Source organism: Camponotus floridanus, unplaced genomic scaffold (assembly GCF_003227725.1).
Source record: "Camponotus floridanus strain SB8 unplaced genomic scaffold, Cflo_v7.5 scaffold134, whole genome shotgun sequence".
NCBI classification, from domain to species: domain Eukaryota; kingdom Metazoa; phylum Arthropoda; class Insecta; order Hymenoptera; family Formicidae; genus Camponotus; species Camponotus floridanus.
In genome coordinates this window covers 666684-692657 of record NW_020229253.1, presented here as the reverse complement: position 1 = coordinate 692657, position 25974 = coordinate 666684, and the positions used below count along the sequence as shown (strand labels likewise).

General features: G+C 28.5%; 1 protein-coding gene across 2 annotated transcripts in view; it reads right to left on the bottom strand.

The window, feature by feature from the left end:
- The window catches only part of LOC105249440 (sphingomyelin phosphodiesterase), a 44616-nt gene extending 25242 nt beyond the window's left edge, over nucleotides 1-19374 (bottom strand). Inside the window, exons 1-2 of one of the 2 annotated variants that reach the window (XM_025406130.1) lie at nucleotides 19288-19371; nucleotides 19073-19204 (exon numbers count right to left, since the gene is read on the bottom strand). The gene's annotated coding sequence lies outside the window, so the exon portion shown is untranslated. Of the gene's footprint in view, nucleotides 1-19072 lie in introns of both variants that reach the window. The other variant, XM_025406131.1, reaches the window with a different exon arrangement.
- Between the last annotated feature and the right edge of the window lie 6600 nt (nucleotides 19375-25974).

The following is a 25974-nucleotide window of genomic DNA, read 5'->3' as shown; positions in this document are numbered from 1 at the left end:
TAAATTAACGGTTGCGTTGGTTTAATGGAATCAGTTTTGGCGAAAGTTATATACATATATGCATCCAATGCAATGAAGAACGCTTCTGGATATCTCTGTTTTTTATTTTATATGTTTTTCGATTTTATATCTTTCCCGTGTAATAGTCGATTATCGAAGTAAAAATAAAAAGATTCTTGATTTTAACAGTCGCTTAATATTTATACATGATTAAATATGATAAAACATTTTAGAATAAATGAATCTTTATTTCCAAAATTCATAAAGCAGATATTATGAGATGAGATTTATAATATATTGCCAATTTATCTTTTTTTAAAGTAACGTGCTTGTTACACTAATTTTAAAATTTTTATGCTAATGCATTGCGATAGTGAAATATGTCCGATTTTTGTGTCCGTGAAGCTGGCACGACAATCTAGAATTTAAAAAAAACACTAAGAGTTCTGATAGCACTTTTCAGTTAGTTCTATAGTTCCTGATGAAAATTAAAAAGAGTTCCGCATTTCTTATATTAAAAAATCGAAATTGAAAAAATGTCGTGCTAACTTCGTGAATCTAGCATACTCTTCCCTCTAAAGTATCAAAACGCGTAGAATATTATTATTTTTAGCAAGAGTTCCCGATAGTTCTGTTCAAATTCAGCCTATATACGCAATTTTAGATCGATATTTCAATAATTAATAATTTTTAAACAATTTTTAAGATTCTCGCCCGACATTTTTAAGATTCTCGGCACGACATTCTCCCTCTAAAGTACTAAACCGCATTCAAAATTATTATTTCTGACAACAGTTCTTGACAGTTCTGTTCAAGTTCAGCCTATATATGCAAATTCAGACCGATATTTCAATAATTAATAATTTTTATAAGTTTTTAATGTCCTTGATTAGCACGACACTTATATACTTATAAATAATTTTTTACAATTATATTATTAATTGTTAGAATAGTGATCTAAAATTGGATATATAGGCTGAACTATAGTAGAACTATCGGGAACTCTTGCTAAAAAAAATAATATTCAACGCGTGTTAGTACTTTAGAGGGAAAGTGTCGTGCTGAGTTATTGTAAAAAATTATTTAAAAAATAGTAATCGGTCGGAACTCTACGTAAAAATGTCTCTAAAAAATAGAACTTATATAGAACTGTTCAGAACTGTCGTTAAAAATATGGAAAATCATCAGCACGACACATTTTCACTAAATTGTCGTGCTGGTCAAGAACATTAAAAATTCATAAAAATTATTAATTTTTGGAATATCGGTCTGAATTTGCATATATAGGCTGAATTATAGCAGAAATATCGAGAACTGTTATTAGAAATAATAATTTTGAACGCGGTTTAGTACTTTAGAGGGAGAATGTCGTGCTGGGCAAGAATCTTAAAAATTGTTTAAAAATTATTAATTATTGAAATATCGATCTGAAATTGCATATATAAACTGAACTTGAACAGAACTATCGGGAACTCTTGCTAAAAATAATAATATTCAACGCGTTTTGATACTTTAGAGGGAAGAGTATGCTAGATTCGCGAAGTTAGCACAACATTTTTTCGATTTCGATTTTTTAATATAAGGAATGCGGAACTTTTTTTAATTTTCATCAAGACCTATAGAACTATGAAAAGTGCTATCAGAACTCTTAGTATTTTTTTTAAATTCGTAGAGATATGTATAGATTGTCGTGCCAGCTTCGCAGACACCCGATTTTTATTTATTATTTCTCTGATTGATAAATCCAATTAAAAGAAGATCATATATGTTAAGTTTCTTTCTTCAAATCATTCTCTCTTTAAATTGAAAATTTCCGCCAAGACGATTTTCAAAATTCTATTAGTAATAAAATCATGAGTTGGCGCAAGTAAATCGAGGTGCGAACTGGCCGGCCAAGTAGAATACGCGGTTGACCGTTATCTGACCCACCATGGGGTTTAACGAAAGAAGACTCATTTAAGTTCGTCGTGCACAAACCTACGTAAATGCATTAGTATAAGTGTTTATAATGAAAAAAGTATCTTGCAAAAATTTTATAGAGTAATATAATTACTTATAATATATATGTCTTATTTATTTGCAGGTTTATATTCTATATATATATATATATATATATATATATATATATATATATTCTATATTTATATTCTATGTTACATGTAAGCAATTTGTATATGTATGTGTATATGTATGCAACGATTGTCACTGCTTCGATGTTCTTGCATTATTGAGGCGCATCAATCTGAGGATTATATCCAAAATACCAAGTATTGAAAAAATATATAATTGTCTCGAGATTCGAGATAATATCAAGACAAAATGTTTAATTTAAATGTTTAAACAAAAGATTAAAATTAAATTATATAATATGTATATTAAAATATGTATATTAATAAAATATGTATATTTGTAAATTAATAATTTAAAAAAAATCATTGTATTATACAGGATATTCTAAAAAGGTATGTCAAAAATTTAAGGAAATATTCTTCACACCTGAAGGATGAAAAAATGTTATATAGACATAGATGCGGAAATGCTTATTTCAGGAGTTATGTTAAAAATACTGTTAGCTATATTATTTACACAAGGAAAAATTTAGGATTAACTATTGTAGATGACAATCGTTTAATTAAGCTTATTTACATTTGGTTTTAATGTGACCTTGAGTATGTTATAATAAATGTTGAAAATGTTCACCATTTTCCTGAATACAAACAGTGATACGTTGACGCATTAGATTAGGGTTTTGATTAAAGTTTGCGATTTAACACTATTTAAGCATTGAGATCATTTTAGGTTTAAAAGCTTAGAGTTCAGCTTAAGGGCTTCGGATTTAAAGATTCCAGTAGAGAAGTCCAGATTTTAATTCAATGACTCAAAAAATCCTGTATACACGCGCACCCCCCCCCCCAAACACACACACACACTGATTGTTACAGTCATCACGTATAGCAGATGATCAGATGATGGCGAGCGTCCCATGTAATCGCCTATATCGCGCCGTCCCTGCCTACCTCTTGTACTCGTTTCGTAAGTAATTAACTATTTTCCTTTATAGTTTAAAAACTAAGCTCCGGACAAAATTTTGCAAGAGGAAAAATCGTTTTAGAATTCATTCAAGAATTTGATATTTTAAAGACAAACGTTTGTTCAGAATCACCCTGTATATATATATATATACAGGGTGACCCATTTTAACTTAGGCAGCCAAATAACTCGAAAAATAAGCACACTACGAAAAAATGGTTAGAATCAAAATTTCGTCATTTCGAGGGGGACGTTCAATGACGTTAAAATCAGCCCCCCCATCCCTCCCCCTGGGCGGTGAGGGGGGGCAAGTTTGAAATCTTAAATGGAACCCCCTATTTTTCATTGCATATTCTTGTAGCTTATCTCGAGAGCTTTCCAAAACACTATAATTAAGTACCTTTTTATTAAGTACTTTTTGAGTTATAAGGCTTAAAATAATTTCTTAATTTTACATAAACCATAAAATATCTAGTAAACCATTCATTTTTCGATTATCTTACCTTCATACTTTTATGTACAAAATAATGAGAAGAATCAATTGGTGTAAAGAAAACATACAGTTGTTTTTAAGAAAAAATATGGAATTGTTAATCGCAAATTACATATTTTTTCTTAGAAACAACTATGTGTTTTCTTTACACCAATTGATTCTTCTCATTATTTTGCACATAAAAGTATGAAGGTAAGATAATCGAAAAATGAATGGTTTACTAGATATTTTATGGTTTATGTAAAATTAAGAAATTATTTCAAGCCTTATAACTCAAAAAGTACTTAATAAAAAGGTACTTAATTATAGTGTTTTGGAAAGCTCTCGAGATAAGCTACAAGAATATGCAATGAAAAATAGGGGGTTCCATTTAAGATTTCAAACTTGCCCCCCCTCACCGCCCAGGGGGAGGGGTGGGGGGCTGATTTTAACGTCATTGTACGTCCCCCTCGAAATGACGAAATTTTGATTCTAACCATTTTTTCGTAGTGTGCTTATTTTTCGAGTTATTTGGCTGCCTAAGTTAAAATGGGTCACCCTGTATATATATATATATATATATATATATATATATATATATATATATATATAGGAAAGTGTAATATAATAAATGACATAATAAATAATAATAATTATCTTAAATTAAGATAATTTTAGATATATTTTAAATATAAAATTTAAAATATAATTTATAAATTATCTTAATTAAAAGATAAATTATAAATTATAAAAATTATGTTAAAAATATAGAGATTTTTGCTACAAAGATTCACTCTAGACCAAGACAAAATTTATTATTCGAAAATCAATATCAGTATTATATTTTCAGTACTAATATTATATTTTTACAAATATTATTTCTTGTTATAACTCTCATGTAGTTTTACTCTAAGATATTTTTGAATTCGACGCTGACCTTTTATCTTCGAGCATTCGAGTATCTTTTAGCATTCGAGTTTCGTAAATCATGCGACAGCGAAATGGTCGCGTCATAATACGTCATTTTTAAACCCCTGAAATCTCGGAGTTAAGCGAAATTCTTCCATGCTAATTGCGTGGATGGCAAAACCGGTCCGTCGAGTAGTTGCGATGATTGTCGCATGATTCGTTACAATGAACAAGCTACTCTCCCAAGGAGTAACTTCATTGCATCGTTTGTAGTATAACAGTACAGTAAAAATAGTATCTGAAAACGAATAGACAAGCCAATGTTTTGAGGATGAGTAGAAGGTCATAAGAGACTCGAATTCACAAAGTTCCAACAAAATTTCCCTGCGTCGGCGGCTACCTTTAAAATAGGGGTAAGTTTGGATATCTCGGCTTCTATTGGTCAAATTTTTTTTTCTAGTTTTGTAGGAAAAAATATTTGTTACAAAAAATTTGTTTGAAAAAATTTTTAATAGCTGTCAAAAAAAAAGTTACACTCAAAAAAGTGCTGTCAATAAGGGGGGAATTGAACATTTTTATTAACAATTATATTGCCTCCTGTTGATTTTATCAAAAAAGTATTGAAAAAACTTATAGAGGACTCAATTCTCTATAATTTTTGTATATCCACTTTTGGGATGATTCAAAAAATACCAGAGATAGAGGGCACCAAAGTTGACTTCCCCGGTTGAATTCAACGAAGGTACTACCAACGATTCCGAAAGTGAGAAAGTCGTCGACCGAAGAGAGTCGAGATATCAATGATGATGACATCGATGAAACAAATATGCCTGGCTCATGGACAAAAAAGCAAAGATTTGCATAAATTGTTATCACAATGTCATAGAACGAAAGGCACTTTCTCGGGCTCGTTAATTATACCTACTGGAAATACCATGTAAAAAAAATGCGCCTGAAACTCTACTTCAATGGTGATGTGAAAAAGAGTTTTAATGTACCACAATTCACAATAAAATCGCGAATTTTCCATACGAAAAATAACATTTACTAGACACAGTCAACTTTGCCGCCTTCTATCTCTGGTATTTTTTGAGTCACCGCAAAAGCAGATATACGAAAATTGTAGAGAATTAAGTCCTCTATAAGTTTTATTTGAATATTTTTTTGATAAAATCACAGGGGGCAATATAATTGTCAATAAAAATGTTCAACTCCCCTCCCCCTCCCTAATTGACGGCACTTTTTTAGTTGTAACTTTTTTTCTTGACAGCTATTAAAAAATTTTTCGAACAAAAGTTGTAGCCGAGGGGTTGATCATTAAGGTAATTTTTGTACAAGGGCTAGGTAATTCAGCGCCAAAGGAAATTTTGGGTAATCTAAGATAATTTTTGATAATTCTAAATAATCTTTAGCATTCTCAGGTAATCTTGGGTAATCTAATAGGAAATCTAAATAATCTAAGGGTAATATCAAATAATCTGTAGGTAATTCTAGGTATTCTTAAGGTAGTCTCAAATAATCTAAGGTAATCTAAGGTAATCTTTTTGAAGTTAGTGAACGTCATTGACGAACTTGTATCTTTTTACAATAATATAATTTGCAGTCGTTTTTTGGAATCGATGCTTCGTGAAAAAACATGCTTTTTTGCAGTCTACAAATTGTCGTGGTAGGATTTCGCGATATCATGTCTTGTAATGCTTTATCTCTCAGGCCACGAGGCGTTTAAAAATTCCGAAATGCATTTGTTTAAAAATTGCGAAATGCATTCTTATCTACAACTTTTGATAAGCCATCATCATTTAACAGTAAAACAAAGCCTATATTACAATTTTCATGTATTGAATATTCTACTGGTAATTCCAGTCGTATTTTCATTAAGCTAAACTACTTAAGGCAAATTTCTTTGCGTTAAGAAGTCGCTTAGTTCCTTAAAATGAAATTCAGCTTTTCGAAGTAAACAATAGTTTGAATTTATTACTCTGCTGATAGTGGATACAGATGGAATAATGCCATTCAAATTGGCACGTAAAGTTTCGTAAGTCAGGCGTCTACTTATTAGTCAAAACAAAATTCAAAAAAGCTAAAAATAACTAAAAATACAAATATATAAAAATTGCGAAATGCATCCTTACTTAATGAAAAGATATGTGCAAAATCTCTTGAAATCTCTTCTTCATTTAAGGTAATCTTAAGTAATCTGAGGTAATCCGAGGTAATTTAAAGGTAATCCGTATCAAGGGTAATTTTTGTACACTATAACCACTAATGACCAATCTCTCGATTGTAGCAAATATTTTTCCAAATTTAAAGTGATCAATTAGGCGTAGAGAGCTAAAGACCAAAATCAATAATGTAGATTAGTTTATCAAAATATATATTAATAATTCATAATACAAGCTCAAAACAAAACCGATATAATATATATATAGAAATTAAAGATGTGTGCGGACGTTTCCACTTACTTTTAAGTCATCTTCAGCGCAAATTTTGTAACATAGATAGAGCATTAAAAAAAAAAAAAAAAAAAAAAAATCGCGAACTTTTGGAAAAAAAAGAATTACGCATTACCATCTGCGTTTTTAGACTCTTATCGCTCGTTTCATAATTATCATGTTGTTAAATACATAGAGCCGTATTCTTTATAAATTTATATAGATAGAGCATTTTATAAAAAAGTTCGCAGAGAAAGAAAGCAGTAAAATTAAACGCAGAAAGAATATAAACTAGTACTAATCTTAAAGGAAATATTTTTCCCTACAAAACTAAAAAAAAAAGAAAAAAAATTCGACTAATAGGAGTCGAGATATTCAAACTTACCCCTATTTTAAAGATGGCCGCCGACACACAGGGAAATTTTGTTGGAACTTTGTGAATTCATCTCCTATGACCTTCTACTCACTCTCAAAAAATTGGCTTGTCTATCCGTTTTGTAGATATTCGATGTTTTTGATACTAATTTACTGTACTATAAGATATATATAAATGTAAGATATCTAATTCCCAAATATAATTTATAGAAAGTTATAGGAAAAATTTTGACTGCCTTTCTCTGAATATATTCAAAGTATCATTTATAACGGATATTTATAGTAGCCAAATAAAGAAAAGAAATCTGATAACCGATCAATCGAATTTTTAGCATTTTTAAAATTAGCCTTATGATTAGGTAGCGAGTGAAACTTATTAAGAACGGGCTTTATTCGGGCCAAGCAATTTACATATATATGTAGAACTTTCTTACATTCGTACAAAATAATAGTGTATGTATATATATATGTCATAAAAATATATATTGAAAATTACATTAACATCGAAATAAAAAAATGTTGTTTAAATTATGGATACAATATATTAATATTAATAAAATAATATTAATGATAAAATTAATATTAGTGACTTAGTGAAATAATCAATATTAATGATAAAAATTGTGATAATGAAGAGGCTCTACATTTTTAATTAATTTTGTCCATCTAAATAAATACTCGTATATTTTTAATCATCATATTTTTAATCCTCTCTTTAGTCTCATCTACTTCCGGTAATATGCGTTATTTCCTGAAAGTACATACTTGTGACAGAAGCCGGCAGAGAGTATTGTTGATATGCATACACTTCCTGCATCTTTTCTCTGCAATGCTAATGATCGCCGATAGAGCGACCTTCCTCGTAGCTCAATGTTAACGCCGAATGAAAGTCACTATCGCCAACTAACACATACGCATGAATGCGCACAGCACTGGATACACACAGCAAGTGTAATAGCCTCGTAATTTTCTCTCACGAGAGGCATAAATGGTATATTCGATCAAACGATTGGAGTTTAGAGTAGGAAGGCGCATTGCCAATGGCATGAATGGCCGCGTACGGATAATTTACAACGCGTGAAACCACGTCGCTGTGTGCCACATATGTATGCCGGCGCCGGTTCTCTTTCTCGATCAGAGGATGAAAGTTGGTGAAGAATATCGAAAGAATTCGAAGTACCGTCGAAGTAACGTGTATCCAGAGCTGACAGCTGTCACGTATGGAGATATGGTCAAGTAAAAGCCTCATCAATTTAAAAAATTGATATGAGAGTTATAAAATAACTTGGATCGGATTAAATTTAAATCTTATAATTATTAGAAGCGATTCAACGTGATAAAAATAAATTTTCCTTAGAGTTTCACAAAACTGATTCGTAAATATAAGACAATATTTATAAATATATGTATAAGAATCTTCGAAAACTTATAAATCCTGTTTTGGTTTTTTGAGTGAAATTTTATAGCAAAAATATTGGCTCGATTTTATCACAGCAATTTTTATCTAAGAAACATTGAACAATTATTTAAAATAATGTATAAAATAATTTTATAAAATAATATTTAATATAATCTTTATTTAATTATATAATATAATAATTTTATTATTTATAGCATTCATTTACTTTCTAAAACACAATATATATATATATATATATATATATATATATATATATATATATATATACAGGATTTCATAAATGGTGGATAAAATTTCAGGAATGGATTCCTCATGCTTAGAGAAGAAAAAAAAGTTAATCAACATAGGTCCGGAAGTGATTAGTTTTTGAGTTATTAAGATTTTGGATAGATAATACTAAATTTGAAAAATGTTTCAGCGCTTTTGACACACGTACGGCAGAGTGTTATTATAAGAATATGCAATAAAGTGAGGGTTTCATTTCAAAAATTTAAGGTAGGTTAGATTAGGTTAGGTTTAGCCTTGTTGTGACTTTGGCGACGCCATCCAAGGTCAAATACATATCGCCAGTAAATAGACCTTCTTACACCCTACGACTTTTGTTTAAAACAATTTTTTGTAAAACTTTTATTTTTTGTGATATTTCGAAGTCCCGACTCTTTCGAACACTCTGTATACCGTAGCGATGTAATGACACGTTTCCGACTCCAGGTTCATTTGCAAAAAATGATTCTTATGGCCTCCGACGATCTCTGAAAATTTGGCGGTTGAATTCCGAACACCCTGTATGTGTAAAGTTGATTTTTCAGAGAAAAACATTTGTCGAAATCACAATATCTTAATATATGAGTGAATCTTTCTTGTTTTCTCTTTCCTTTCAGATGATCGTTCGTTTCTTCACTTTCTGAATCATTGTACAGCGACAACGTGATTAGGTATAGTTAAGGTTATTACTGGTGTAATTTTTTTATAGATTACAATCTTCCGAGGAGGAAATTCAGGAAGCGTTGCGACCGGTTTTCATTATTATTATAATTGCTTTTTTAGTTTTGTTTAGTTTTAAAATCCAAACATATTGGTTAATAATATATTAGTATATATGACATAATGGTCATTAGTATATATGACATTGGTCGATGATTAATCCATTTTTATTATTAATAATAACAATAATAGATTTTTTGATACTGAAAACGAATCTAGCTGCAGAATTCCTTCAGCACGTCAGATTTTTCAGTAATTTGTGATTAAATGATCCAAAAATGGTTATTTCGGCAAATTTCATGAATGTATTATGAGAGAACCTAATTTTTTGAATTATTTCTGCTAGGGGCATTGTATAGTACGAGTCTTCACTTTTCAAATTCATTTTCGATTGCCGCCGCACAATTTTTTTTCGTTGAAATATACAAGTTATAGGACTGGTTATGTATCGTGGTCGAATAAGCCATTCCAAGTCAACCGTTACCTCTCTGTCATATCACGAATCAAAATTTTGGCAAAAACATAAATTTTTGAACACCGCCTGTCATTTTTTGAAATTAAAAATAGCGTATCCAATATGGTGAACAGAAACACAAAAAGGTATAAAATTTAAAAAATTTATCAAAATGTGTAACAACTGTATTAGATATATTTTCACAGGACTTTTTAGACAATCGAATCTGACATATGTAAGCCTTTTCAAATGTCAAGATGATAGATCTGGCCATATATTGATATCTATGTATATTTTTTTAACGTAAATTTTCTTACAATTTCATACTTTTATATCTCAGCGAAAAAAAAATCGTGCAACGACAATCGGTAATGGATTTGAAAGGTGAAGATTATACGATGTCATTGAAAAAAATATTTTTAAAAAATTAGATTTTTCCATAATAAATTCATGAAATTTGCCGAATTGGCTATTTTTGGACTTTTTATTTTTTTTTTTTAATATTTTCTCCATTCTTTGATAATTTGTGAAAATAACGTAGAAAATTTATACTTAAGGAGCTTTTTGTAATCAGTTCTTTGTAATCTGAAAAAGTAACATTGTGTTCTGGCTTCTATATCAATTATTTGTTTTTTTATTTTTACATTTACGATATATTGTGTATAAGTTCATTACTTTACATTACAATGATATTTTGTTATGATCATACTTTGAAAAAACACATTATTATTAAATATTAAAATACTCATAACTATTAATTAACCTTGAATGATTAGGAATAACGATAATTATCAAGAATATAATATTCATTCAAGTCGTTATACATATAACATGGAAAATTTCTATTAACGAGAAAATATAGATATAATGTGAAAGAGACCTCAATTATGCAAATTCAAAGTTGAGACTGCAATTGAGAGCAATAATTTCAAAATCAGGTCAGCTTTAATTATTCTTTTTTAATTATTACTTCTCTCGCGAAATATATGCATAATTTATATATATTTTATCCAGAAATAATGTCTCCTTTTAAAGGCTCTTTTTAAAGGCAAAAGATTCGGTTATTTTCGAAAACGATAAAATTAATAAATAATATAATAATTACACTGCATGAAGAAATAACTTTAGCAATGTTTCAATCTCCTCGCATGCAATATAGAAATGTATCTTTTCTGGAAAAATGTACACAATTCAATGAGATGTATCACGCGATGGAGCGAATGCAAACGGATATATCTGGATTTCACTGAATTATTTAAGAAAGCGGTCTACATTTTACAGAATCAATCGAATGTACATATGTGAGAGTTCAAACTCGGCTGATGTTTCCAATCAAACGAGAGAGATCATTCTCCAATTTAAAACTATCGCGAATTGGTCATTAAAATTTTTTTTTCGTGTGAAATTTTTTCGGCTAAATTTACAGGAGAATCATGGAAAACCAATTAACCCATTCAGATGTCCCTATGTACACAATTATGCACAAAACTTTAAAATCATGTGAGATAGTTATTTTTTAGAATTACTTTCCCTGCGATCTCTCGGTGGACTTGGAAATTCCTAACATAAATTCCTTATAAATCATAAAAAAAAGAAACCTTTAACATCAATAAAAATTAATTCAATAATTTTTTACATTACCTAACCAGAAAAAATTCAGGTCTGAATGGGTTAAAAAGCATTTCAATGTTGAAAGAATTATAGATATGGGAAATATGGAATAGAGATATTGAGAGTCTGTCAGTGTGCGCGAGAAATTATGCTCCCGGCTAGAAAACGCGTATGTAGAGATGTTTAATAATATATTGCGTACGCATCGCGTGCAGATTGATTATCGCTGTCAGCTAGTGTCACGGTAATTTGTGTACACTTGCTGAATTTTAATTGAAGACAGATAATGTCGAGTTTCTTGAACGAACTTCACTGTAACGAATGATCGTTCAGTATTTTCTTTAATGTACAATTAATTACGATGTTCGTGATAGGGATGATATATATAATAAAATGTTATAAATTTTATAAATGTAAATTTTATAAATGTTATAAATGTAAATTTTATAAATGTTATAAATGTGAATTTTATAAATGTAAATTTTATAAATATCATATCAGAAAGATAATTTTTATATTGCTTTGGTAGAGTTATATAATATTAATTTTTAATTTTTAATTTAAATTTTTTTCATAGAAAAATTAGAAATATTGAATATTTTATCTTTTAATAAATTAAAATTTTATGATCTGATTATATTGCACACTCAAAAATATGATCTTGCGATAATTTTTTAAGCGCGAAAAATTAAATGAGGTAGATAAATGATTAGTAAATATTGTGATATTGCATGTTTTGTACTTAATCAATTTAAATGACAAAGATAGAATTTATATCCGAACTGTTAGTGAAACTTAGAAAGAAAATCTTTCTATAGCGCTTATCTATTATATATTAAAGTTAATTATATATTATTATAAAATTTAAGTGTGGTTCACACGCATGAATGATCTTTGTGAAAAGAGACTTTTCACAAAGATCATTCTAGCTGCAGGAAACTTATGTTTAGATTAGTCCAGATAAAGTGCAATAGATTCAATGCAATGATTAATATTTAGCAATAGAATCTAAATTCATTGAAAGGGTAATTTGCTGCTATTATAAGTTCTAAATGTTATAAATAACGCTTTGGTAGATATGAAAAATAGCGGTTTTTATTGAGACACTTAGAAATGTACATCAGCAAAATATTTTTTTGATTGACAGGGGAGAACGTGTAGTTATGCAATATATTCATTCCTGCAATATTAATCGTTGCAACTCATGCGATTCCAACAGAACCCGAAATTCTCGTTTAACAAGGCCGCAATTCGACATCGTAATGTCGAACAGTGGTAAACAAAGTTAGGCCTTTTGAGAAATTTGCACCGAGAAGTGGATGCAGAGCGTACTCGTCGGGCAAATAAAGATGCGCGCTGACACATTATACATTTCTCGTTCTCTCTGTCGTCGAACTTTCCCTTAATTTGAAAACATCTTTATAATGTTATTCATGATGTTTGAATAGGTAATTGTTGAATCATCGTGAACCTATGATTTCTTTCATGATGAAAAATTATGTTCCTACAGATTAACTAAAGAAAGATTTTAATTTCTTAATACAAACAAAATATTCATTTAATTTTCCGATATATTTATAATTTACGTGAGTATTTATCAAAATCCGTAGAAATACATAAGTACTTGTTAAAATATTTCACATAATTAATTTCAATTAATTACAAAGTTTATTGAAGAATTAGAAATTAAAAATTCACTGGCTATTTAAAAATACAAAACAAATAAAAAAGATTCATAAATAATATTATTTAATTATGCTAAAAAAACATCAAAATTATATTATTGCTTTTCAGCAATATTTTAAAATGTTTCAAAATATATTTAATTACATAGCGTGAAAGCATATCATATATTTTAATTTCTTAGATATTTTTCGAGAATTTTATATTCTTAATTAGCATATATTATATTTATTGTAAGCTTAATTAGCATATATTATATTTATTGTAATTTATTGTAATATTACAATATTATATAAAATTGTAACGAGCGCAATAAAATCTATAAATTTATTAATTTAATTGTTATATACATTTATTATTTATAAATTTAATTTATATACAATAATTGCCATAAATATATTTTATCTATAAATTTATTTATTTAATCACAGAGAGAGTATCGTATATTACAGAACATGTAAATAATTCACGAAAAATTTTTTACTTTCGCGTGAAATCCTTTGTCAATTTATTTATCAAACGTCATCGGTTAGATTTGCATTCGATTTCTTATTAAAGATATTAAATTTGAATATTGTGATATTTAGTGATATGAGATATTTCCTCGATGAATACAAAAAGATACAGCTGTTGCAAGCAAACAGTACAATACCCGTGGTCATTAACTTCGATCATTCCACTAGTTTTTTAATAAATCTTTTGCTCATTTAAACACATTATTGTATCTATTATGACATGATTTGCTTCGCTTTATAATGTCTGAGTATATTTAGATTATAGAATTATTATAAATAAATTAGATTATTTTTATCGAATTAATAAATGGATAAAGATTATTTAAAGATTATTTTTATCTTTCCCGCAGAGAAATATATTGAAACAAAACCTTTAACGATTATTTGCTTCACACTAGTGATAAACATTTTTATAATCCGTGTTTTTTATCTAAACAACGTGATTACATTCATATTTTTTTTTTGCTTGGCTTGATCTAGCTTGCGAAATTCAAGTAGTTTATCTTACAATTTTGTAACACGATGCGATCGTTTAAATAACGTGACTTTCCGGTCTCTTATTACATAAGCATTTTATTCATCTACCCTATTATTGATTTTAAAGTAAAAATAAAATTGTATGTTGTCTTAAATTATAATAGAGATCTTTTTACTGGAAAGGCGAAAATATAAAAAGTGTTTGATAAAATACAAAAATTGTAATGTAATCTCTAATGTTTTTTAATGTAATTTAATTTTCCTTGACTGTCACAAGCAACGAAGAGCTTGAAGTAATGAAGGTTCTTCTTATCCTTTATACGTTTTGTATCTTAACGTGCACGCGAAGAGGGCAGGTGACCTAAAATTTGACGTAAAGTATGACGTGGAATGCAAGTGCCCATAGGCCTAGTGCCAAAATTTTCTCAACTCAAGATTGGACTTTATTTTTAGCTTACAATAAAGTTCATGATACGTAGATTACTAGATAGATACGTAGAATTTCTAGATAAAAATTGCAAATTTCCAGATAAAGTTTAATGTATATTTTCATTCTTATAAAAAAATTTCAATTTTTATAAAAAATATTTATTTAACTGGTCGTTTTCTCTGAAATGACTCGGTTCATCTGGAAACTTGGATATTTGTAATATACTATGTATCATAAACTTTATTTTAAGCAAAAAATGAAGTTCAATCTTGAATTGGGAAAATTTTGAGCAACAATTGTCGGCATTCTTTTGAGACCTCTTTTTTCACAATATCGAGTAAATTTGATTCATCGATGGTTCATTTATGATTACTATACGTTTTGCGACCAATAGCCAATCGTTTCTCAGTACAGCGTCTTCTATAACCTACTTAAACACCTCGCTCTCTCTTAACGTGACGTCACTGAGTACCATCGCCATCGGTAACTTAAATAAGACCCTCAGAATCGTTTTTTTTAAATATGTATCTGAAATATACTTTAACACATATAGGTATTTTATATATTAAATTTAAATCAACTATTCAAATCTAGATACACAACATATAAATTTATTGACGAATATATATATTTATTAATTAAATTATTTTAATTAACTTAATTTTTGTTAAATTATTTAATATTTTGCATATGCAATTTTATGACATATGAAGCATATAAAGTTTCTGAAATTTCAAAAAAGTTGATTTTCTAATGCATAGAATTTATTTTGTTTGCATCTAATGTATTAATTTTACTTACTGCGTATTTTATTTACTCCAGCTAGTATATTTCAGTATTTTATCGTGTTAATATTTTAATATAAATATATTCATAATGAATGTGCAATTTGTTGTAGATAATGCTTGCTAATAGCGTCAAAGTAGTACATTTTATCAGTCATTACATAGACATTCGTTATCAAAAAATTTTTTGCAGTAATGTTACAGTGTTTTTTAAATCATTGTAAAAAAAATTATTTCACAATATAACACAAATATGTAATCGCTCTTGCATCATTATTCTAATCATACATTCGTAATAAACAGCCAAATTATTTGATGTCGCATTTGAATACGTATGTACATAGAACGCTACACACTGTTCATTCTGATGAAAAACAATCGGAAAAAGATTCATGGACGCTGCATTTAATTTTTATTGTGCAATTAAAAGATCTAGATAATAATAAAGCAACGCATGCATATGTGATGAGACTGTGTGATATCACTGCAGGTGTACATTGCTGGATGTTCCGTTATCAAAGTGAAATTACCATCTGCTTGCTATTTAAACGTGCTCAAACGAATGTCCAAGCTTGTGTCCAGTTAGTTTATACCGCAACTCGAGAACTATATCTAAATCATCGCTACTTGACTATTAATCAACATTTCTAAAGTCATCTTGAGATTTCAAACGTAATTTTCCTTCATAATTTTTTCATGAAAATGAAGTATGTTCATCTTTTACATTAATTATAAATCAGAGCGAGATTGTAAAATTAGATTTCAACATTATAGAGAAAAATTAATAATATTAAATACTTAGAGATGTTAATGATTCTGCATATATATTATTTAATTTATTATCAAATAATAGAATAATACAAAATATTCCATAAAAATTATAAATATTGAAAATTGATTTTTCGGAAATATTGCAAAAATAAAAATTGGTTTTTCGGAAATATTGCAAAAATTTAAATATAAAAAAATTTACAGATATTCAGTGTGATATATCATACTATTTAGTGTGATATATCATAATATCATGATTATAATATTACATACAAAAACGCGTTTCTCTCTCTCTCTCTCTCTTTCTTTCTCTCTTTCTTTCTATCATAAAAAAGAAACTAAAAAAGTATTTATTCTATGGGTTCGTGTACGTGATCTCATGATTAGATAGAAGAGCTTCCCGATTCAAGAATTTCTCTTTACTTTGAATTCCAGACCACGTAGCACATACGCGCGATTTATTATATATAAATATTTAGATTATATATTGTATCACACATATTTTTCAAGGCTTGCTCTAGTATAATATTATATTTTGTAATTTGAAATAAATACGAAATGATTCTTAAATCCTTAATGATTTAATCATGTATAATGCTTTAATCATATATACATATGTTAAAATTTTAAAATTCAAATACAAAATGAACTATTTATCGTGTGCACCCCAGAAATACAAGATTTGCGTTCATATTTCTGCGAATTAAAAATTATTGATTTGGTTTTTATGTATTATTACAAAATCGACAAAATTTATGCAATAAGATTATTTGCGAAGACAAATTATTATTTTTTTTTAGAATGACGCGAAAGATGGTTCGAGATTACATTTTCTATTATAAATGTGTTTTTCTTTTCCTTTGCACGTGCTTTTTCAAATAGGAAGAAGTTGTTCATGAGCGTATATGAAAGAAATGATTCACACGTGCATAACACATTCTATCCATATTCACACGCGTTCTCACCGAACAAAGCCACTTACAAAGCGAATTACAGATATTCAATGCTACTGTGCGGTATAGTATGCGCAAACATGATAGTTATTGTTTGCTATTATGTAGTATTATATAAAACGTATATAAATATACATCATTCACATTATTTGTGAAATCTTTATTTATTTATTTATTTTTTCATCCGCGGAGAAAATATTTTATAATGTAAATTATATGAAAAATATATTATAGTATAAATTATATAAAAATTATATAAATTATATGAAAAATATATTCTCTTTTACATTTATAAAGCTGGAACAACATTAAGATATATTATTTTAGAAATTGTAAATTATACAATTATATTTTATTGTTTGCTAATGATTATGCATTTGTTTACGTATCAAAATATTTGAATAATTACAGAACTGCTTTGTAAAATACAATACATATATAATATTAAAAATATCGTGATTTATTTTATATATTATTATGTAGTATGATTATATTGTAATTTTTATGAATGTGATATATGTGATATTATCGTGATGGATGATAAATGTGATATATGTAATATGTAAGATATAATTCTGAAGAAAAAATCTAGTTCAGAATCAATATATTTCATCACAAATCTTATTAGTGAATTCTTTGTTATAATTTAATAGCTTTGCACAAGAGATGATGAATAAAAATTCATTATTATTTTTATTACACACACATACACACACATACATTATTAGAAATATTGATAATCCCTATTGAAAAATATCGCTAAAAAATAGTCTTTGTGTTTAAAGTGACATCAAAGTTTTAATCGAAAGTTTTATTTATATTAAAAATTATTTCTTTTTAAAGCCTTTATTATTTACAATTTATCAGTGTCTCTATTACTTATAATTTATCAGTGTTTAATAAACATAAAATAAAGTTAAATCATAGTGAATATTGCACAAATATACTGCTTATTAAAGTGGTTCGTCCGATGTAAATTGCGAATACAATTGGATGGATCCGACATTATTCTTTCGCTAATTAATCCTATAAAGAGCACTCAAAGAGCAATAAAAACAGAAAGAAAAGATAAAGTATAAAATATTTATTTTGTTTATTTTTGCTCTAAACCTCTATTTTTTCCTTCTAAATTATTACATTTTATTCTTATTATAATTGTTTATTATTATTGTTTAATGAACGAATGTTGTTACATTGTATATTTTTATTATAGTTTGTCTAGAATTAAATATTTTTATTGTACTTTTAAACATGTGAAACAGGCAGTTTTTAAACATCGACAAAATATCCGCCTTTTATTTATTTATGAGATAATTTACGAGACATAAATAACTCTAACTTTGTATTGATATGACTTCAGATTTGGATCCAGCGGATCAAATTACATTAAAAATGAATTTTGTACTTCATCTGTAAGAAAATAATAAAGATTTGAACACGAAAATAGGTACCCTTTTTTATTTAACTGACAAAACCAAGGTCATTATTTGACATTTTTCAAAATCGCCAGACGGCATAAAAAACTAGATATTTCAAGCTAAATTTTGGTATCTCAGAAGTTAAATTTACTTCAATACAATTTTCGGGGGTGGCTGATTTGACGTGGAATGATCCATATATATAAAATGCAAATAATAAAAAGAGAGTAATTCTTAAGCAATAAAATAGATATATTATTTTTCGAGATAAAACTGTACATCAACATGATATCAAAACAATGTAAGGTTAAGTTGCATGTGATTCTTTTATATCAATAAGATAAGATACTTACGAATTTTTTGAAATGTGGCGAATGCACGCTGGTACATGAATAGCAAATGACAAAACCACGAGAATAAGACGCATCCACCAAGACGCGTACCGGCTGACTGTTCATCCGTCAATCCCGCGACATCCGCGGAGTCTGGAATATTCGTGTTGTCGTTACGTGTTCTGGATCATAGATGCGAGACGAAAGTCATGCACGCGTAAGTGATACACACGCACAAGAGTTCAGGCTTTTGTCGTATACTCCGCGTCACACACAACAATCATACCTCCTAAGCCGAACGTACGGCGTAAACTGAAAAATTGCGAGCGTTAGTTTGTCTACTCCCCGACGGGAGTCTCCCGTCCTACCGTCACCTACGCGCGCATGCTCAGTAATTTATCGTGTATGCCGACTAGCCAATTGGCGAATTGCGCGGTATAATTTTAAAAAGCCTACGTGCACTTCCTTAAAAGATAAACTCATGGCAATCAATAATCGAGAAAATAAGCGTTACAAATCGATATGGTTTCTTTTCTAAGAATATTTAATTATCCCGGAAGCGTAGTAATTCTCTGATCATTTATTATTACTAGACTATTTTTGCATAATATTTTTGAATATACTTGTTTATTTTAAAGAGCAATAGTTTCGTAGTAAGAAAAAGTTAAATAATTTAAAAGGATCTATTACGAAGATCATATTATAAAAGTTGTTGATAAAAATCATATTATAAAAGTTGTTGATAAAGATAATAAATAAAAAAAATTTCAAAGAAAATGGCATAAGAACTAACGCGCGGTAGTTGGAGCACAGAGAAGCAACAACACTTCTTTCTTTTTTCAATATTAGTTTATTACAAAATGCATATTACAATAACAAAAAGCGAACGGATCATCTTTTGATTCTTCCTCAGCGCGATGTTAATAATATATATTACAGATTATGACCCATTATACGAATTTGTTTCTCGACGCATAGTTAACGCTAAATTGCATCCCGCGGAGGTATAGTAAGCGCCCTGCTTCCAACAGACAATTAAATATATTATAATTATCAGGGATATGCAAAATGGGTGTCCAAACCTATTTGAAATAGAAAATGCAAAATAGTAACCTTTCCATTTAAAAATGCAAAATGCAAAATGCTTTTTAGACACTCATTTAAAATAGAAAATGGAAAATAGGCATTTCTAAAATGGTTTTTAAAATGGTTTTTAAAATGAAAATGGTTTTTATAAATATTTACATTTTTATATTTATTTATATTAAATTCTTATTTTTATTATTTATATTTCTTATACTTATTTTTATATCTTTTAATATAAATTTAAATTACAAAAATTGAACATAAACATTTACATATGAAATTACAAAAAATGTTTACTGACGTTGTATATTCAGTTTATATTCTTTTAAAACAACATATTGGTTGCAATAGAAGTGGAACGTGCTTTCAGAAGAACAAGTTTTTCAAAGAGGGAATCTCCCATTTTCCTTCTGCAACGTCTCATAATTAATCCGTCATACGAGAAAAGACGTTCTACTGGGGCTGAACTCGGAAGGCACGTATTATATTTAAGAAATATTTTTTTAGCGGTTGGATAGGATTTTAACATTGAAAATAATGTGTCTTGTAAGTATTGAAGAGTCTCCAAATCTCCTGTTGTCTCGCTTATAGATGATGAATCTGAGTCATCTTGGAATATAAAATATGATTCATCCCTTTTCTTTTTTCCATACTACTTTTCTTTTGATCATTTTCTTTCTGTTTCAATTTTCTTGTTTCCATTAAAAATAATAGTTTTACATGTCCTTTTCTTTCTTTTGGTATCCATTTCATTTTAAAAAAAGGATGACTTACTAATACCATGGCATTTATTGTTGATTCGAAAAGCAAAAATTGTTTGAACCGCAGTTTTAAGTTTCTCTCTATTACTTCAATTAAATGACCATAATATTTAAAATTTTCAATTTTCAGAGACGAAAGAATTATGGTAATCCTTATCAATTCAAGCAATAGCATTCCATAGTATTTTTTTCTCCCTGTAAACTTTGTATGGCTTCGGCTATCGGCTTTAAACGGCTTGATGTATTCGCTCAAAAATTGCAAATCTGTTTCTTTAAAGAGCGGAATTTTTAAAATTTTCAGTGCTTCGTTGAAATGTTCCTTCACAATTAGGATATCGTATTTACTGAGTCGTAATAAGAATTCCACTTTGTCGGACATGGAGAAGTAGAAGATTTTCCTGTTGTATCCAAATAAGTTTCACAAGCTTTCAGTAATTTCGCGCATAAATTCCAAAGTGATTGACTTCCCTAAAGCAAAATAATGGACTTTTTTAGAAGCATTCCTTTCTACCATTGCTTATTTAGTGTCTACCACTGTAATTAAATGTAAAGTGGACGTGGCACATCTTTCGTAACTAGACAGTTTATAATCACTTACGTAGTCTTTGACAGGTTCAGAAAATGTTTGTGGCAGCAAATCATTGTCCTCAACAATTTCATCATCTTCGTTATCTTCATTATAACTGGCTGTATTGTAGTAATTGCTTTGTTGATAATTTAATTACGGCGTATTACACAACAACTAAACAACGCGTACTTAGGCTGTGTTCCGAAATTCATTGGCAGTATGTCATTATTGGCAGTATATCATTATTTCTGCCAGCATATCATTATTTTTGTTTAACATTTGATGAACAACAAAGATGATGATATGCTGGCAATACTATCAATAAATTCCAGAACATAGCCATATATGCACGCTTAGAACCAGTGATGCCAGAATGAAGAAGTGGTACCAGTGGCATCATTAGGTAGTACATACATATTATTGATATATCGATTAATTTTTAATTTACAAGAAAAATACATTTGAAATAGAAAATAGATAATAAAAACCATTTAAATGAAAATGAAAATAGTTTTTGAAAAAATGTATTTCAAGTGTAAAATACAAAACAGGCACTTTACATTTTGTATTTCCATTTTAAATGCATCTATTTCAAATAATCTCTAATAACATATCTCTGATAATTATATGCTATGCAATGTCACAGCAGTCAAACAAATCGAGTAAAAATAATAAAATAAATACCAAAATCAAGAGACACAGTAGTGTCTTGTGCTAAGTCCCGTGTAAGCAACAAGACGCTCCGTGTATCTTTACGCGAGTCGGATAGTTTGAGATATTCGAGATTATCATATTCAAATAATCGCTGAACGGATCGAGTTCTTACTAGGCTTAATTGATAGCTTGAGTTTGATTTATATAGGAAAAGTGTCTTTATTTTTGCTCTACGTGCATCGTGAACAGCAATATTATGATCCAAAGTCGAAATATGAAAAATTTTCATTAAGAAACGTCTCCTTGGTCAACGCTCAAGTCCCCAATGCGCAAGCGTACAAAGTTGTACGGTTGACGCATTCGACATAAGATTGCGCTAGCGGCGCTCCGTGATGTTAAAACTACTATGTATATAGGCCGGTATTCATAGTCCGATCTTATATTTGAGATCGTCTTAAGTTCTTGAAGAGCTTGAAATGCTACGCAGCTATTTGATTGGTTGAATGAGGTCTTAAGTCAACCTCCAAGCAGACTTAAGACGATCTTAAATATAAGATCGGACTATGAATACCGGCCATAGAGTGCCCTAGACCACCCGTACACCCCTTTTCATTCAAAAACTAAGCATTTTAGAGAAAAACGTTTTGGACAAAAATTATATGGTAAAATTGTATGGTTTTGAGGGGAACATAAGATGGTGTCATTGGTTTGACCTTGGATGGCATCGTTAGGGTCAGATCAAAGACACCTTTAATTTCCCTAACAGCACACATGTCCAAAAGATGTCCAAAGGACATCCATAGAATATCCCGATCTCCTATGGATATCCTATGGATATCCTTTGGATATCTTTCGGACATGTGTGCTGTTAGGGTTCTTAAACCACTTCTTCTGGAACCACCTATTTTTTATTGCATATTCTTATAGCTTATGTCGAGAGCTTTCCAAAACATTATAATAAAGTATTTTTTCATTGAGTACTTTCGAGTGCGGCTTGAAATAATTTTTCAATTTTACATAAATCATAAAATATCTAGTAAAATATTCATTTTTTTATTATCATACCTTAATACTTTTATGTACAAAATAATGAGAGGAATCAATTGGTGTAAAGAAAACACAGTTGTTTTTAAGAAAAAATATGTTAATATAATTGTTAATTGCAAATTACATATTTTTTCTTCGGAACAATTATGTGTTTTTTTTTTACAGCAAATAATTCCTCTCATTATTTTGTACATAAAAGTATTAAGGTAAGATAAACGAAAAATAAATATTTTACTAGATATTTTATAGTTTATGTAAAATTAAGATATTATTTTAAGCCTCATAACTCGAAAAGTACTCAATGAAAAAATACTTTATTATAGTGTTTTGGAAAACTCTCGACATAAGCTATAAGAATATGCAATAAAAAATAGATGGTTCCATTTAAGAAATTAAAAATTTATATAAAAATTAAAAATTGATACATATAAAAAAATTTTTAGTTAAAAAATTTAGCACTGCTACGCTGAACATTGTGCTAATGAAATTCATGCGTAGCTGAAAAAGATCGCGTTTCATTTTCCATAGTTATAAACAAGACGAGAGTGATGTCGGTGTGGGGCTGAATAGCTCAGTGGTAAGAGCAGTCGCCCGGCAAGCGAAAGACTCGGGTTCGATTCCCGATTCAGCGACTTCGTCCCGATTCTCGTCTACGTCTCCTCAGGGTTTTATAGAATTCTCAAAAATGAGAATCTATATCTTGGTAAATGCACCAAGTAAAATATATGCATAAGCCTTGTTATATTGACAAGAATTTCTTCACCTATTATAAAATAACGTTATATGGACACATGTTCAAACATTGATACATTGTGATTCACGTTATTGTATAATAATCCCATATCCAAAGTCTACCTGCTCTTTCTTCTCCTGTTCATATGATATGATTGTATACATACAAATGTTGCTAGACTATCTAAATCTGCCTAGCATGCCTGGTTTGTGTGTATTGGTTTAATATGGTATTGGTTTAATAATGTTATTTTATAATAGGTGAAGACATTCTTGTCAAATACATTAATATTTTTATTTATACCGTGGATAATTAAAGCCGTTAAAAATTAAAATTATAATATAAACGCCCTTAAAATCGATAATGTAATATTTTTAAAATTTGCTCTTAAATTTATATATCTGTTATTGAATTTTTGAAGCTGTTATTAAATTTTTAGCTTGAATTTTTCGATAACCTGCCTTTCAAGTATATTTAATAAAGATTAAAACAAAGAAATACAATAATTAATATTAAATTTGTGATTCAATATTCTTAATTTAATAATAAATTCTCAACTTAACATTTTTTTCTATAATCATTTCTGTATCATTAATAAATATCAATAAATAAATATTATTATTTTGCTAGAATTTTTAATTAAAATATTTGTAACAATTCAAGCCTTTAATTATTATTCGGATTAAAAAATTTTTACTCGATTTCTTATATGTACATTTCTATATTTTTTCAATTTTAGAAATTATTGAGAGGGGGCAGTTACATTGGAATTATAATTAAATGACATTTTTGAATCGTATCTAGATAAAGCATTAGCTAAACGAACTTGGTTCCAATATTTACAACATTTGTGCTAAACGCGACATGTCTGTCTTTTGAATAATATTTGTGAGGCAAATAACGGTTAAATTTTATATGGATAAGATTTTCTATAATCTTCATTATAAGTTTTCATATTTATAGAGCACTTTATTCCCTTGAAAAGAAATACACATTTAAAAAATATATAAAAGCTCATCATATGTTATATTCATGATAGTAATATCTCACAATAAAAAATTAGATATAACAATATGAGATAAAATTAAACAATAATAGTAAAATAATGTATAATGCAATTTTGATGATAAAACATTTACATTGACAATATTTAATATATTTTATAGATATTTATATTTTATATTTCAAAGAGGGAGAGGTGACAAGAGGGAAAGGGAGGGAGAGAGAGAGAATGAGTGAGAGGGAGAGAGTGAGAGGAAGAGAGAGAGAGAGAGAGAGAGAGACATTTAAGAATAAACTTTTATACATGAATGAATGAACTGTTTTATGGAACCATAATTAAACTTGCTAATATTTTTCATTTAACCAATAAATACGAACATGATAGAGATATTGCAACAAATTTTTGATATGGGTAAATTGATATTATAAAAAGTAAATATACACAATAATATACAATGTAAAATTTACGTTAAAACATCCTCCGAGGAAATAATTCTTTCAACATAATAAAGCATTTGATTGATGTACTTTTGTTGATGCACTTTTTAATTCAAATCAAATCAACAGCGATAAAATATAATAATAGGAAAGGCAATAGTAAATTTTATAAAAATATTAGTAATTTATTTCTTTGAATTGCTCTTTGATATATATATTTCTCTCATGTACATATGTATATAAAAATTCGCTCCGTAGATAAAAATGAACACTTAACACATAAATTAAGATAAAAATGAACACTTAACACATAAATTAAGATATCAATATGTATAGGGAAAGCAACATATTACAATACATGCATAAATTAATGAGTTAAGGCTTTTCCATCTTCTTGTGGATATAAACTCTTTTTAAAAAAAAGTAAAAAAAGGTGCTAAGTCGCGTAAAAAACAGTATATGTATTTGCAAAATAGTGTATTATTAACTGTAAAAAAACTACTGTATTGTATATCCTACAAAAATAATGATATCAAAAAAATTGCGCTAAGTGAAGATAAAAACTTATAAAAATACTTTAACCAAAAAAAGTTATACAAAATAGTTGTTTTAATTTTCTACATTATATCCTAGA